The sequence below is a fragment of the Cibotium barometz genome, chromosome 8, assembly GCF_041138505.1.
Source record: "Cibotium barometz isolate CiBa-2024 chromosome 8, ASM4113850v1, whole genome shotgun sequence".
Lineage (NCBI taxonomy): Eukaryota > Viridiplantae > Streptophyta > Polypodiopsida > Cyatheales > Cibotiaceae > Cibotium > Cibotium barometz.
The window spans coordinates 38,877,152-38,892,815 of NC_141053.1; positions in this window are offsets into that span (position 1 = coordinate 38,877,152).

The window sequence follows — 15,664 nt, forward strand, 5'->3', positions numbered from 1 at the left end:
CATGCTATGTTTTTTGCAGGTCTGGGGCAGCCAGAGGAAGTGCTGAAGGTGTTGTGTTTTTGTCAAATCCCCCGTGATCGATCTTGGTTCGAGACTCGAAACCTGCAAACAAACGAACAAACAAACAACAAGGGGGTGCAGGCCTGACTCACCTCCCAACCATGACAGCCGTAGGCGAACCCACAGTCTTGGCTGTTCCCACCAAGCCACGAGCCGAGCTAACTAGGTTGACGTACCGACCAATCTCCTCTTCACGACGTCCCATACCGCCGCGAAGCTACCCTCGTGGGCCTCGAGATTGTTGCCGGCATCGGCTACGTAAAGCAGGTGCACGTCTGCACTAGATCCAGCCTCCAAGACCATAGAGCTCTCACAAACTCGCGAGACTCTCTATATCCCAATAATTCACCTTGGCCACCCTTTTATAGATTCTTGGCCGGTCATCGGGCGTCCACACTTGGGCGTCCGTCCGTCCATACTTGGGTGCCCGCCCGTTAGTATTTCCCTAACTCAGCTCGTCAATCAGCCTGCCTAGTTCCAAGCTTCCCCAAGCCTCGAAACTAGTCTTGCGTGCGTGTAGCACACGGTAGATACACATTGTGCACATGAGATACTCCCCTTCCTCTAAGAGCTCACTCCTGAGCTCACTAAAAAGCCAGGGTAATCTCTCTGAAGAGTAGTCAATGTCTCCCATGTAGCATCCTCCTCAACACGATCCTTCCACTTGATCTTGTATTCCGTGATAAGCGTATTACGCAATCTTCTTTCACGAAATCCAAGAATCTTTTCAGGTTCGTGCGGAACAAATGTCATGTCCTCGACATCTATAATTTCTTGAGGAGTAACTAATTAATCTGCTTCACCCAGTACTTCCTTAAGTCTACTGACATGAAATACAGGATGAACTTTCACATGAGAAGGCAAATCCAATTCATATGCAACTGAACCAATCCGTCGTGTAACACGAAATGGTCCACAGTATCTAGGGGATAATTTCGGAGATCGACCTGAGCTGCCAGGGTCTAAAAGAATGTGAATCTTATGGCCATTCACTTCTCCATAAACTCGAAGAAGATCATGCAAGCCAAATACTTTAGAATTGAACAGACAATCAGAACAAGTACTAGGGCGAGAAAGTACAGTAATTGACGTACCTGTCAAAGACAACTGGTTAGCTGCCTTTGGCTTGGGTCCTGCGCTTGTCTTGGTACCTTTTTGCTTTGAGCACTCGTTACGCATGTGTCATTTTCTTTCGTAGATAAAACAACGTCCTTCCTTCTTAAGCTTTAAAGCCCTAAGGAGTCGTTTCTTCTTCGCGGGTGTCGAACTGGAACTCTTCGAAGGTTGGTCCGAAAACTTTCCTTCTGTCATGTTAGCCATAGGTGCAGAGAACTTTCTTTTATGCTTGTTCCCCTGCTCGGTAACGGGTTTCGACTTGGAAGAGACCATTGTATCATCATAGATACGAGCTGAATGAATGGCCTCGTCCAATGTTTTACATTTGTTATTTTTAACCTGTAAATCGGTACGAGTCTGGTAAGCCAGCTACGAAAAACCCCAAAAGAGTAGTGGGATCCATCTTTGTAGCTTTCATCTGCAAGTCATGAAACTTCTGGAGGTAGACCTCATGAGTGAGGTACTGCGAGGTCATGGTCAAAGCTGAAAACCGGGCAACAACATCATAGTCATCCTCTTTCTTGAAGACGTCTTTGAATTGTGTCCAAGTTGTTGGCTTAGGATTGAGTTCCTTTCACCAAAGCAAAGCTTTTCCGAACAGGAAACCTGTTGCTAACTGGATCTTCTTTCCATCATCATATGGATGAAACTGAAAGTGAACTTGCCACTTATGTAGCCACGTGTCCACGATCTCCTTGGTGTGCTGCTTTTGCTCGCCCCTGAACGGTTCCGGAGTAATGTTGGGACCTAAAGCAGAAGCCAAGGTATTCATACCCGAGAAAGTAGAGAGGGTAGTGATCAATAGAGCGATGGAGTTCTGCAAAGCTTGCATTTGGGCTGCGATTTATGCCTGACGTTCCGTCGAAGAAGCTTCGAGAGCTACTTTGAACTCTTGGAAATCTGATTTTGACACAAAATCGTCAAAAAGATCGGCATCGGTACCTTCCGTAGCCGGCAAGCCTTAGCGTTCCACAAGGGGCTCCAACTCCGATTCTTGGGTCGACATCGTGAAGAGGGTACGTGGAGAGAAAATTTGATCTTTGCACAAGGAAAGTGCGAGTGAACTTGAGAGCTTGAGAGCTTGAGAACTTGAGAGATGTATGGCAAGAAGTCCAAGGAAAGTGCGAGTGAACTTGAGAACTTGAGAGCTTGAGAACTTGAGAGATGTATGGCAAGAAGCCCACTTAAGGGGTTTATAAAGATAGCCCCAAAAGCTAAAAATCTCCAACAGCTAGGCTTAGCTTTTGCTTTGCTTTTGTGTTTTATATATATATATATATTTATATTTATATTTATGGATATATATATTCTATACTCTTTTAAAAAAAACACTTTGAAACCTTGGAGGGGGGGGTTTTTTTAAACCTTTAAAAAATAAAAAAAACGAAAGCCTCCCCCCAAAAAAAAACAGAGTGCTTTTCTTGTTTTTTTCTTTTTTTCTCATCCCTCCTGGATTAGCCGCCGGCGTGCTGCTGTTGACATCATCGTCGGCTGCCTGCGCGAGTCGTCCTGCCGACACCACCTTGCCTGTCTCGTCGGCTACTTCCAGTAGCTGCGCTTCGGCCGGCGCTTTATACACCAATGTGGTCCTGCGCCAGCGTGCATGGGTCTGGGCATCATGGCAGCGTGGCCCTGGGTGCCTGTCGACCTGGCCTAGGCGCCTTCGTGGACCTGGCCTGGGCACCAGCCCGCCTGGCCTAGGCGCCTACATGGGCTTGGCTGCGTGGCCGCCTGGCTTGGCAGGCCTTAGGCGCCTTCAGCCGACGGTAGCCCATCGCCAGCAACACCCCTCAGCGCACAAACCCGCCAGACCCGCCAGTATCTCGTTCTCACAAACGCTCTCTCTCTCAATCATTCAACAAAAAGCAACGTGCTTTTTTCTGATTTCTCTCAACGGTCATGCGACTGTCTTTCCTCTTCTTTGCAAAGCAATCAACCCATACTAAACTACCATCCCCATCAACATGGGTCTCTTTGATGAAGAAAAACTCATACTAAATCTGAAAACAGCAGTATGCACAGAAAAAACAGCAAGCTTTTTAACACATACCTTTCTTCGACCTCATCTTCTCTACCTACTGACTTGCTTGTTCACGAGGTATGCTCTGATACCACTGTCAAATCCCCACGATCTCCGATCTTGGTTTGAGACTCGAAACCTGCAAACAAACGAACAAACAAACAACAAGGGGGTGCAGGCCTGACTCACCTTCCAACCATGACAGTCGTGGGCGAACCCACTTTCTTGGCTGTCCCCACCGAGCCACGAGCTGAGCTAACTAGGTTGACGTACCGATCAATCTCCTCTTCGCGACGTCCCATACCGCCACGAAGCTACCCTCACGGGCCTCGAGATTGCTGTCGGCCTCGGCTGCGTAAAGCAGGTGCACGTCTACACTAGATCCAGGCTCCAAGACCATAGAGCTCTCACAAAAACCTATCTGTTGGGCAATTGCATCAAAAGTGACCACATCAGCCTTGACATGAGACTTTGATTCTATGACCCTCTGTACATCAGGATCTCTTTGCAAAGCACGGAGCTCTTCAAGCTCATTCATCAAGGCATCAATATCCTGTTGATCCTCAGCCTTGGCAAACAACGGTGGATCGTTATCCGCCAAAGTCCCAACATGATCCCTGTCTCTATCGTCTTCGCGCATGCGGCGAGTAGATGATCTGATTGGCTGGCCATAATGTATCTTTTACCTTTTCAGAAAGAAGAATTTTCCATGCCCCGGAATCGCTCTCTACCAGTTCCCCAAGTATGATACCGAATAGACTGCAAGGGTGCAGTGCCCCTACACAGACAAGAGGGCCACGAAGTCTTTCCACACACTCACTGCCGCTTAAACCAAAGGTAACCTTTTTCAAGGCGCGATAATAAGACGAGGGCTATCTCAGAATCCCAACCTTCTCTCACGGATAATGACTCCTTACAGCCATATCCAACATCATATTAGGCACAACTGTGTAGAAAGCCAGGCTCTGATAGCAATGTAAACGAATGGGCAACTGAACACGAAAAATCTAATCAATCATGAAATCTGAAAATACACATAAGCATGCCAGATAAAACAAGATGACAAATCTACACAGTACACCACACTAGGGGCCAGAAGATGGGTTGACCCCCCCCCTTTATGGTTAGATTACCAAAAAGGAGTCTGCTTCTGATACAACTTTGCGGGTGCCCAGGGTTCACCACTGGTTGCACCTGTTTCTTCCAATACAATATGAAAACAAGAAAACATCACATAAATTGAATTTGCTGACAATTCTCAGCACAAGTGAGCATTCCCGGCATCAAGCACATGTAGGACAACTATGGACAGCCCATAGCACTCCCACATCAGCCCGGGACAACTCAACATCATCATCTTCTTCCTGTCTGGCTCATAGAGCAAGTCGACCAGCCCTCAAAGGCTGTTTTCAGAAGTCAACCAGGCCTTAGTGGCCTCAAAAGATAGCGACCAGCAGTTGTACACAAGCCTGCAAACCCCCGATCGAAAGGAAAACTATCTAGATGCCCATGACCAGCTCTTCCTCTCTGTTTTCAACCTCTGTCCAGCCTCTGTTCAAGCTGTAAATCAGCCAGCCAGCAGTGGAGAACATGCAAAAAGAGTCGGCCAGAACCTCCCATGCACATGTTAGGTATTCGTCGTGATAGAAGTCTGTAAGCAGCTTGGAGAAGCAATCGACCAGCCCCCATGCCCCTAGAAAAGCAGGCGCCTACCTCCAAACTGCAGTTTTCTCCCATAATAGGGCTTCCCTACTAAAAATAGCCCACACGTGTGCTTTTCTGGTCTAGAAAGGGGGCGCCTACATGAAGGAGGTCCAAATAATGTCTAGTGCCCAATTTTTGGCCGCCACATGTATTAAATAAGTCCTGCTCACTGTGTACTCACTTATAAGTTGTCCGACCACTTATAAGTGAGTGTGAACCTACATCAATAATTATTAGCATGTGAGCTCATAAAGCTGTAAATTGAGTTTTTGGGAATACTTACCACCTGCAAAACACATGTAGACCACCTGTCAGTCCCAAACAAGTGTGCACATACACGTCCACAAGGTGCCCAGGCAACCCCGGCCCCATGGACAACACAAGCAGAAATCTCAGGCATTGTCCAGGCAAACAAGACAAGTCATCCAAAGATAAAATCAAAGTCATGCACACACATGAGTGCAATTATATTGGAAGAAACACCCATCTGCTCAGTTGTATCCGATAAAATGTCCAGGGCTCATGATCCTTCCGGAACCTTCCCAGAACATAAATACAAAAGATCTCTAAGATAGCTAGTCCCAGAGAACTTCATAATGTCAGGCTCCATGGGCCATACATGTACACCATGTTAGGCCCCACAAGCCACACATGTACTATCATGTCAGGCTACACCAACCATACATATACTGCCATGTCAAGCTCCATATGCCACACAGACACACCATGTCAAGCTACACCAGCCATACATGTATGTCATGTCAGGCTCCACATGCCACACATGAACAGTAAAAAAATAGAAGCTGTAAGTAATTTTGTGACACAAGCCCGCACTAGCGTGACGATCAACGCGGTTCTCTTATAGAGGAGGGTCATCACTCTGCGAGCAACGGTTCCCACACAGAACCGTTGTGAGCCATTATCTTTAGAGACCTCCCACGTCCTCTCTCTCAGGCACCTACACCACCTCATGACTAAGTGACACATCATGAACTAGGAGGGATCTATGGTTGCAAAGAGGCGTCGCGAACGGGATTTGATCAACACCGTTGGATTCCCAAGTGAACTACGAGTGAACTACAGGTAAACTCGGGGATAAACTAGGGGTGAACTCGCAAGGTGAACTAGGGGCGAACTTGTCAGAATATGACGCGGAGATGATGACAGAATCTGAGAACACAAGAGCAAGTGCACTGCAGAAAAATACAGCAATGGAGAAGGAGAGAGAGGCGCGTGTAACTCTGCTCTATATACACAAGAAAATCCTGAAAATATGATACAACAAGTGGGGGGCCATGGGGCCATTTTATATGGCCCCACATGTGCAATCGGCCAGCAGTAGGACAGCCGACAACACATGTGTAGACACCCAACTGTAACATCTCTAGCCAGCCAGCACCAGACAGTCGGCCTTCACACATGTGAAGTCGGCCAACAGTAGAGAGAGGCAGGGGGCAGTCGGCCAGTGTCAGAATGCACAGTCCTGTAGTCAGCTAGCATACAGAGGTAGCCGACATGCAGCACAGGACAGCCTCCCACATCAGAAAAAAATAGGGAAAAAATAGGGGAAAATATGGAGAGTGGAAAAATTGAGAAAACACCTAATCCGGGCGGGCACACCCACAACAGAGGCCCTGGTGTATATGTACAGACATGAGATGACTTCTAACACCCCCTCTCAGCTCCTGGATGTGGAACCAACCCCAGGGAGCTGGAGTGCCACTGGAGCATAGCCTGAGGTAGAGACTTCGTGAAGAGGTCAGCCGCATTGTCCTCCGTCAAACAATAAAGTAGCAAGATGTCACCAACCAAGATCTTCTCACGTACAAAGTGATATTGTATCTCTATGTGCTTGGTCCGGGCATGGAAGACCGGGTTCCGAGCAATAGCTATACAACTCTGGTTATCGCACTGGATGACTGTGGGCTCCTTCTATGGAAACCCAATCTCGCCAAGCAACCTCCGCAGCCACACATCCTCGCAAGTAGCACCATAAGCAGCCCGGTACTCTGCCTCTGTCGATGATAAGGCAATAGTTGGCTGCCTCTTATTGCTCCAAGAAACTGCTCCTGAGCCGAGGGTAAAACTGTAGCCTGATGTAGATCTCCTCATGTCTGGATTTCCTCCCCAATCCGAGTCACTCCAACCCTGGAGTCTAACTCTAAGGTTGATGGAGTCTAACTCCATCCATCAATCACCCTCTTGTGTAACAGAGTCCAAGATCCTTCGTACCCTACAGATACCGCAAGATCCGCAATCCTGCGTCCCAATGAGACTTCAACGGCGTCTACATGAATGAGCTCAACAGCCCCACGAAAAAACTCAAGTCCAATCTGGTGTTCAGCAACCAGATCAATGAACCAACCAGCTTCCGGTACAGAGAGGCATCAACTGGCTCACAAGGATCATTCACTGTCAACTTTGTGTTCGGGTCCATCGGCGACGTAATAGGCTTGCAGTTCTCCATCCCAAAGGCCTCAAGCAACTCATGAACATACCGCTGCTGAGAGACAAAAAAACCACTCTGGGTCTGCCAGATCTCCAATCCCAAGAAGAAGTGGAGTAAGCCTAAGTCGGTCATCTCAAATTCCTTTGACAAGGCAGCCTTCGTCACTCCAATGTGCTCCACATGACTGTCGGTGAGAATGAGATCATCCACATAAAGGATGATTAACGTAGCCATGCCACATTCCCGAAAGAGATACAGGTTGGGATCTGCAACCGATCTCTGAAATCTAGTCTGGAGAAAGAAGGAATCAATCTTCTGATTCCAAGCTCTGGGAGCCTGTTTAAGACCATACAAGGCCTTCCTTGACCTATAAACCATCCCTTCTGATCCTCGAACCACAAAGCCTGGAGGCTGCTCAACATACGTCTCCTCCTGCAAGTCACCATTAAGGAACGCAGATTTGACATCCATCTGATACACCGGATACACCGGCCACCTCTGAGAAGAAGCAAGGGCAAGAACGGTCCAAATCGTACGGTCCAAATCGTAGTCATCCTCCCCATCGGTGCAAAGGTATCCTCATAGTCGATGCCTGGCCGCGCTGAGCATAACCCTTAGCCACGCGTTTCTTGCAGGTTTCCCGTTTTCGCCTCGCCTTCGCCTGAGCTTCAGACTCTGATGGAGACTCCTCCCGCCTCGCCTCAGAGGGACTCATCCGCAGCCCCCTCGCCCGCCCCCGAGGACATCCCCATCAGGCTTTCTCTTTCGCCGGAAGAGGAAGCGAGCCTCACCGCAGAGGTGGAACGCCTCCAGGCTCATTCCACCATCTGCCGTATAGTCGGCACTCGCCCCAGCAGAGGGGAGATCAGGGATCTTCTTCAGGCCCGCCTTCTAGCAGATGTGGGCAAGATCCTGGATGTACAGCTCTTGGGCCGGGGACATTATCAAATCGAGTTCGAGGCCGCCCAGAGCGTTGCCAAGGTCCTTGCCATGAGTCCTTTGGACATCAGGGGTGCTCGGGCTTTCTTCAGGCCTTGGCAGCATGGATTTGACCCAGCTGCGGCGGAGCAGGGAGAGCGCCTCTTCCATATTACAGTTTGTTTCCCTGGTCTCCGCCGGGAGTATCTTCCGCTCCTCTCCAGGCTCGGAGCATTGGTGGGCTCGGTTCTTGAGACGGGCCCCTCAGCAGCTTCAGTGGTGGCCAGAGCAGCTGGGCTACCTTCGGTCAGAGTGTTGGTATCTGACATCTCCTCCCTTCCTAAGGTCATTCAGCTACCTAGGATAGGGGGGGGTGGATAGATCAGAGAGTGGAGTTCTCGGGGCTCCCGAACCAGTGCTTCATTTGCAGGCAGGTCGGCCATCTGGCCAAGGCCTGCCCTCGCAGGAGACCCCGACCCTCACCACCACAGCAGCAGGCTACTGATGGCCCGCCCACAGATTCGGCTCGGCAGGCTGCCTCCGGGACACCTGCTCAGGCCACAGAGACCTCGGAGTGGCAGCCTGGACAGGGGCACCGCCGAGGGAGACAGCCACAGCAGCACGCCCAGAGACCGCTGCAGCAGCAGCCACAGTCTCAGCCTCACTGGGTTCCCGTGAGGAACAGCTTTGCTCCCCTTCAGGAGGAGACCCCTGCAGCGACTGAGGACCAGGAGATGCCAGCTCCCCCTTCTTCACCCCCCCCACCCCCGTCCCCTCCCACCGCCTCGTCTCCACCTTCGCCTTCTCCCGCCTCCGCTCCGGTTTCGGCAGCGGCTCCCTCTCCACCTCCTTCGCCTCCCCCTCCTCCCCCTCCGCCCGCCTCACCTTCCCGGGAGACCCTGGCAGTTCCCTGGCGCTCACCTGCAGTCCGGAGAGCGCTGAGCACTGACCTCGCTCGAGCATCACAGAGGAGACCTATGCCGATTAGGGCCTCACGGATTTCATCTATCCGCAGTCGGCTGAGTCGCCTTGGCATTAGACAGCGCTCGGAGGCCTTTGATTATACCTTTACACGGCTTTTTGGAGCAGAGGGCCCCCATGAGCCAGCACCCATTCGAGTTCATGTAGTGATACCTCCGGCCCGCGGGGAGGAGGCACTAGACTTAGCGGTGGCCTTCTCGTTCCCTCTATGTGGACCTTGTGATCGGGAGTGGACTCTAGAGCTCGCTCTCAGCACTTTGAAGACTCAAGCAGTTGAGTTTTCTCACCACATGAGCGATCTGGAGGTGACTGATGTGATAGGCCGACTTTGGGAGTTGGCTCATTTTTTCTTGGATCCCAGGAGTGTGGATACCTCAGGGATTCGGCATTTGGTCGTGCGCATAGTGGCAGACTTGGCGCGCGACCCTGGATATGTGAGTATACACGAGGTTTCTCTGTCAGAGCAGGAGGCAGTCGCCATGGGCCACAGCCACTGGCGCCTGATCCGGGATTCTTGCAGTACACCGGGTGGGCAGATTCGCAGCCGTTCGGATGGGGACTACTCTCCATCCAAGCCGCTTGCGAAGGCCCGCCGTACGGCTGAGACAGCATCCACCTCAGCAGGGCATCCATGAGGATCATCTCATGAAATGTACAGGGCCTTGGCGGAGCACACTTTATACGCTACCGAGGTTGCTTGAGGCAGGAGCTTCAGAGATGCCTGGTTGGTGGCAGCATTGACATTTTGATGATGCAGGAGCACCACTTGGGTGAGAGCAGGATCCGGAGATATGGTTCGGTGATGCCTGGTAGATGGGACACTTTTTGGTCTGCAGGGTTTGGTCCTTTGGGTGGACAGGGAGGAGTATGCATGGTTATTGCAGATGTATGGCGGCAGGCCATTGTGGATCGAGGGATCATTGTGCCTGGTAGAGCACAGTATGTCATTCTGAGGATGCATGATGAGCTATTGGGTGTGCTCAACATCTATGCACCCAATCATGCTAGTGCCAGAGCAGAGTTTTGGACTCAGGTTACAGATGCATTGCCAGAGGCCGCACATTGGTGTGTTGGGGGAGACTTCAACATGCTCGAGGACCCGGCAGATAGGGTGGGAGGCAGTCATGTTACAGTGCATGGCACGGAGCTTGCAGCTTGGGACCGGTTTTGCATGTCACTGAGGATTACTGATGCATGGCAGCATGGGGCTTTCTCCCGGTCTCAGGACAGTCTTAGTTTCTCTCGGTCGGATCGCCGGCAGGGAGGGACTAATCTATCTCGGATTGATCGCTTTTATGTGGGCGATTGGTTAGGGGAGCGAGGGGGCTCCGTCGGCATTCTTGCTGGCACCTCATTTTCAGATCATGCGCCAGTTATATTGACATTGGAGGAGGGGACACGGGAGCCCAGCTTGCAGTTGAGGATCCCAGAGAGGGTACTTGCAGATCCCAGTCTTGCTGAGGACATTGAGAGGATCTGGCATGATAGTCAGTGCTCTGACCAGGATGCAGCGGGCCAGTGTGCCCAGGGACTCATTGATCTTAGCTCTTTTCTACATGCTGCAGCTTTGACACGACTGGGAGAGATTCGCGAGCGGGAGCAATGGCTGAGACGCAGCCTTGCTTCGCTACAGCGCCTTCAGGAGCAGCAGCCTGCATGTGAGTGGGTGGCGTCCCAGCTGAGCCAGGCACGCCAGGAGGTTAGAGAGGTAGAGGAGCAGAGACATGAGTTTTACTATCGTCGTCAGGCCTCTCAGTGGACGCAGCTTGGTGATAGAGTGACTGGGGAGTTTTTTGAGATCACTGGACCCCGTCATGCGCGAGCAGGAGTTCGCCAGCTTGGTAGACCGGATGGATCGATAGCTACTGAGCTCGGGGAGATCAGAGCCATTGCCACTGCTTTTTATAGTGACCTGCTTTCAGCGGAGCCAGCCACTGAGGATCGAGATGTGTGCAGACAGACTGTGTGGGCCCATGTGCAGAGGAGGGTCACAGACCATATGCGCACAGTTCTAGGTGCGCCTCTGTCAGAGATTGAGCTTGCCGAGGCCTTGAGGGTCCTGCCGCGACATAGTTGCCCAGGGGAGGACGGACTGACGCCGGCCTTTTTTATGCGCTATTGGGACCTTTTGGGGCCAGGCCTCCGCAGGGGCTTTCAGCATGTTTTGGACACTGGGGTGATGCCGCAGAGCTTTCCAGAGGGCTTGATCTATCTTATCCCCAAGGGGGAGGGAGTATCGGATGACATTCGGCATTGGAGGCCTATTACGATCCTCAATACTGTCTACAAGGTCTTAGCAAAGGCCTTGAGTTTGAGGATCCAGCCCTTCCTGGGGGAGTTGATTCATGCTACTCAGACAGGATTTGTCAAGGAGCGCAGTATCCTTGACAACATCTTTACTTTCTGGGAGGCGACGGCCCGAGCTAGGTTTCTTGGCGAGGACTTGGTCGTGATGCTTCTCGATTTTGAGAAGGCATACGATAGAGTTGATTGGGGATTCTTAGAGGGCACTATGCTACGCCTGGGCTTTGAGCCAGGATGGATCAGAGGGGTGGCAGCTTTGTATTCCACAGCTCGCAGCCAGGTGCTGATTGCAGGAGGTCGGGGGCCGAGTTTTGAGCTGACCAGATCAGTCCGTCAGGGGTGTCCTCTCGCCCCTTTCCTTTTTCTCTTCTTTGCGGAGGCTATGACGGTAGAGGAGGTTGGCTTGAGAGGACTCCAGCTCCCAGTCCGGGGGGAGGATTTGCTTGATGCTGAGTTTGCAGACGACACGGGCTTATTTTTGCATGGCCAAGAGGCCAATCTTATTCGGGCAGAGCAGTCGCTCCAGGTTTTTAGTGCAGCTTCGGGAGCATTGATCAATTGGCGCAAGACAGTGGCCTTTTGGATCAGTAGTGCTCCCACTCCGGCATGGAGCCCGGACCCCGGTTTTAGATGGATCCCTCCAGGCACAGCAGTGCGGTATTTGGGATGCCAGATTGGCCTCGATTTGTCACCTGAGCAGCAGATTGCCCCACTTCTTCTGAGCATTCGGAAGAAGCTATTGTATTGGAGTACAGCTCGACTATCCTTGGCAGGGAGGGTGGTGGTGGTAAATCAGGTGCTGTTAGCGACTATGTGGTACATTACGTCTTGCTGGATTTTCTCGAGCTCTTGCATCAGCCAGGTACAGAGGCTGATCAGGAACTTTCTGTGGTCTGGGCGGGACGGTCAGCCAGCTCGGGCAAAGGTTGCATGGGCAGTGATTACACTTCCGCTGGCTCAGGGCGGTTTGGGCATTATAGATCCAGTCGATCAGAGTAGAGCCTTATTGGGGAAGCTTATTGTTCGGGGGTTGCTTCCAGGCGCTGAGCCTTGGAAAGAGCTCCTCTTGCAGCGACTGCAGGCCCGGGCGCCTCCTGCAGGGGGTACTTGGGCACCAGAGATTCGCTGGATCTTCATAGAGATGAGGAGGACAGGCCTCAGTAGAGGATGGGAGGACAGATTTGCTTTGAGTATCCTGAGAGCTTGGGAGCTGCTGAGACCGGGGCTCTCTCAGCGGCCTCCTTCTTGTGTTGAGGAGCGGGCCAGGCAGCCGCTCATCTGGAGCCCAGCGGTTCGTACAGAGCAGGGTCATATGCTGGGTTCTCGGCCTCGTCTAGCCTGGGGACCTTTAGCGGCAGGCCCAGCTCGTAGTTTTGGAGACTGGCAGGCTTTCTGCAGTCTACCAGAGGAGACCCAGGTGGAGAGGCTGAGTCACTTCAGAGGGGGGTTGATAAAGAGGGATGATATTCAGGAGGCACTTACAGAGGAGTGGTTCACACCTCTCGAGCCAGTGGCCCCACGGTGGATGGGAGCCTTTACACAGTTGGAGATCCTGATTGCTGTCAGAGCTAGCACTGAGGATGGCAGATGCCTCTATTATGAGATTCAGGATGAGGGCAGACTCCAGAGAGTGGAGGTGGAGTCGCCTTTGGTTGCAGAGTGCACCTTTCAGAGGATTCACGTAGTGGCTGCCGCTTCTCGGAAGTGGCATATTGACCCCGTCCCTGCTGACGTGCTCCCGGATTGGCGCATATGGGCATATGCAGCGCGCCCCTTGGCCCGGCTACAAAGGGACCCCGGGGAGTACGAGTGGCATGATCCTTATGCATCCCTTGAGGCCACAGAGATCACCTTTTTCCAGTATACTGTTCGGCTGGGACGGCATATTTTGACGGCGAGGAGGACGGTTTCTCCAGCGGCAGCGGGGCATTGGCGATTGCAGGGACTATCACAGGAGTTCCTGGAGGATTTCTGGGCTCGGCTCTGGGCTAGTCGACAGGCCCGCAGGATCTCGGCTTTTCAGTGGCTGGTCGCCCACAGGGGCTCAGCAGTTGGCACTTGGCTTGTTTACAGCGGTCTTCCGGCGGCCTGCGTCCGATGCGGCCACCCTATGGAGACACAGAGACATTGCCTTTGGGACTGCCCTCAGGCACAGCAGATTTGGCTGCGGATGCTGCGTATTCTGGCCCCCCTCTCTCCAGAGGGTATGTTTACGTGGGGTGCCGCTGCTTGGTCGACTTCGTCAGGGCCTGCTATGGGCTATGAGATGGAGCAGGGCAGTCAGGCCATCAGATTTATTAGGGGCCAGCCTCGCCTGGTTCCGGCACCGGATTTCTCGTCCGCCAGCTGGACACAGGAGAGGGATTTACGATGGGAGCTCCTCAGCAGCCTCACCATCTGGTTCACCTGGAGGGCCCGGTGCTTTACGGCCTTTGAGGGGAGATTAGAGCCACCAGCAGAGACTGTTCGGGGGATTTGGCAGGAGTTGATCCACACCCTGCGAGGACAGTACGACCGCATCCGGGGAGACTCGGATGAGGCGATCTTACGGCGCCAGGCCTTTCACACCACTTGGCGCTGCGGCCCGTTCTACACCCTACACACGGGATCCCCCCGTTGGCACTACAGGCCACCTGTTTGGCTCTTCCCCCCCCCTATTGTATGATTTAGCCGCTCAGTTCTTTAGACTGATGCTTGTATTTTGCAGCACCTAGGGAGAGTCTCCCGGGCTGCCATGATGTATTCACTGCTCTTCTCTCTGTTAGGAGCAGGAGAGATCGCTTTTGTAGCCCTACGGGCGTTTTCTACATAACTAATGAAAGGATCTTTTCTCGGAAAAAAAAAAAAGACCACATCCCTGCTGACAACAATCTCATTCCTCTCTGGATCAAACAATCTGTATCCCTTGGAAAGAGAGTTATATCCCACAAATATAAGCTTATGGGACTTGGAGTCGAGCTTTCCCCCTTTGCTTCTTCGAAATGTGTACATACGCATCGCTCCTAAACACACGGAAGTGGGAGACATCAGGTTTCCTGCCAAAGTATGCCTCACAGGGAGTCATATTAGGTACTGAAGTCGTCGGAGAACGGTTGAAGATATGGACAGCCGTAGCCACAGTCTCTTCCCAAAGTGGATGAGGAAGATCACGATGCTCTAGCATCGTCCTCGCCATCTCCGTCCAAAACAGTCCACCAATCAGCCCGCCTTCCTCTTGCTTCTCCTCTTCGTGAACAGTCCAAAACAGTCCACCAATCAGCAACAAAACAGCCCCCCTCTTGCTCACACAATTCCCAAGATCTATCAAGAGCCTAGGCCCTAGAGCTCTGATACCATGTTAGAATATGCAGCGGAGATGATGACAAAATCTGAGAACACAAGAGCAAGTGCACTGCAGAAAAATACAACAATGGAGAAGGAGAGAAAGAGGCATGTAACTCTGCTCAATATACACAAGAAAATCCCAAAAATATGATACAACAAGTGGGGGGCCATGGGGCCATTTTATATGGCCCCACATGTGCAGTCGGCCAGCAGTAGGACAGCCGACAGCACCTGTGTAGACACCCGCCTGCAACATTTCTAGTCGGCCAGCACTAGACAGTCGGCCTTCACACGTGTGAAGTTGGCCAGCAACAGCAGAGAGAGGCAGGGGCAGTCGGCCAGTGTCAGAATGCACAGTCTTGTAGTCGGCCAGCATACAGAGGTAGCCGACATGGACAGGACAGCCCCCACAACAGAAAAAAACAGGGAAAAATATGGAGAGTGGGAAAAATGAGAAAACACCTAATCCAGGCGTGCACACCCACAACAAAGGCCCTGGTGTATATGTACAGTCAAGAGATGACTTCTAACAGAACTAGGGAGACCTTTTCCGGCAAGAAAGTGAACTAGGGAAACATTTTCCGGTAAGAAAGTGAACTAGGGACCAAAATATCAAGATTTAAATTTAAAAACACTCTCCACAACCTATTGGAAAGTATAGCATAGTGGTTAGATGTTGAAAGCTTGAGCGGATGGCTCCAAGTTCGAATCCTCTTTTGCATTGAGCTCAACCCCTCCAAAATTTTCTAAGTCCCAAAAATCCCCATGGTATACCCTGAGTTCACCCC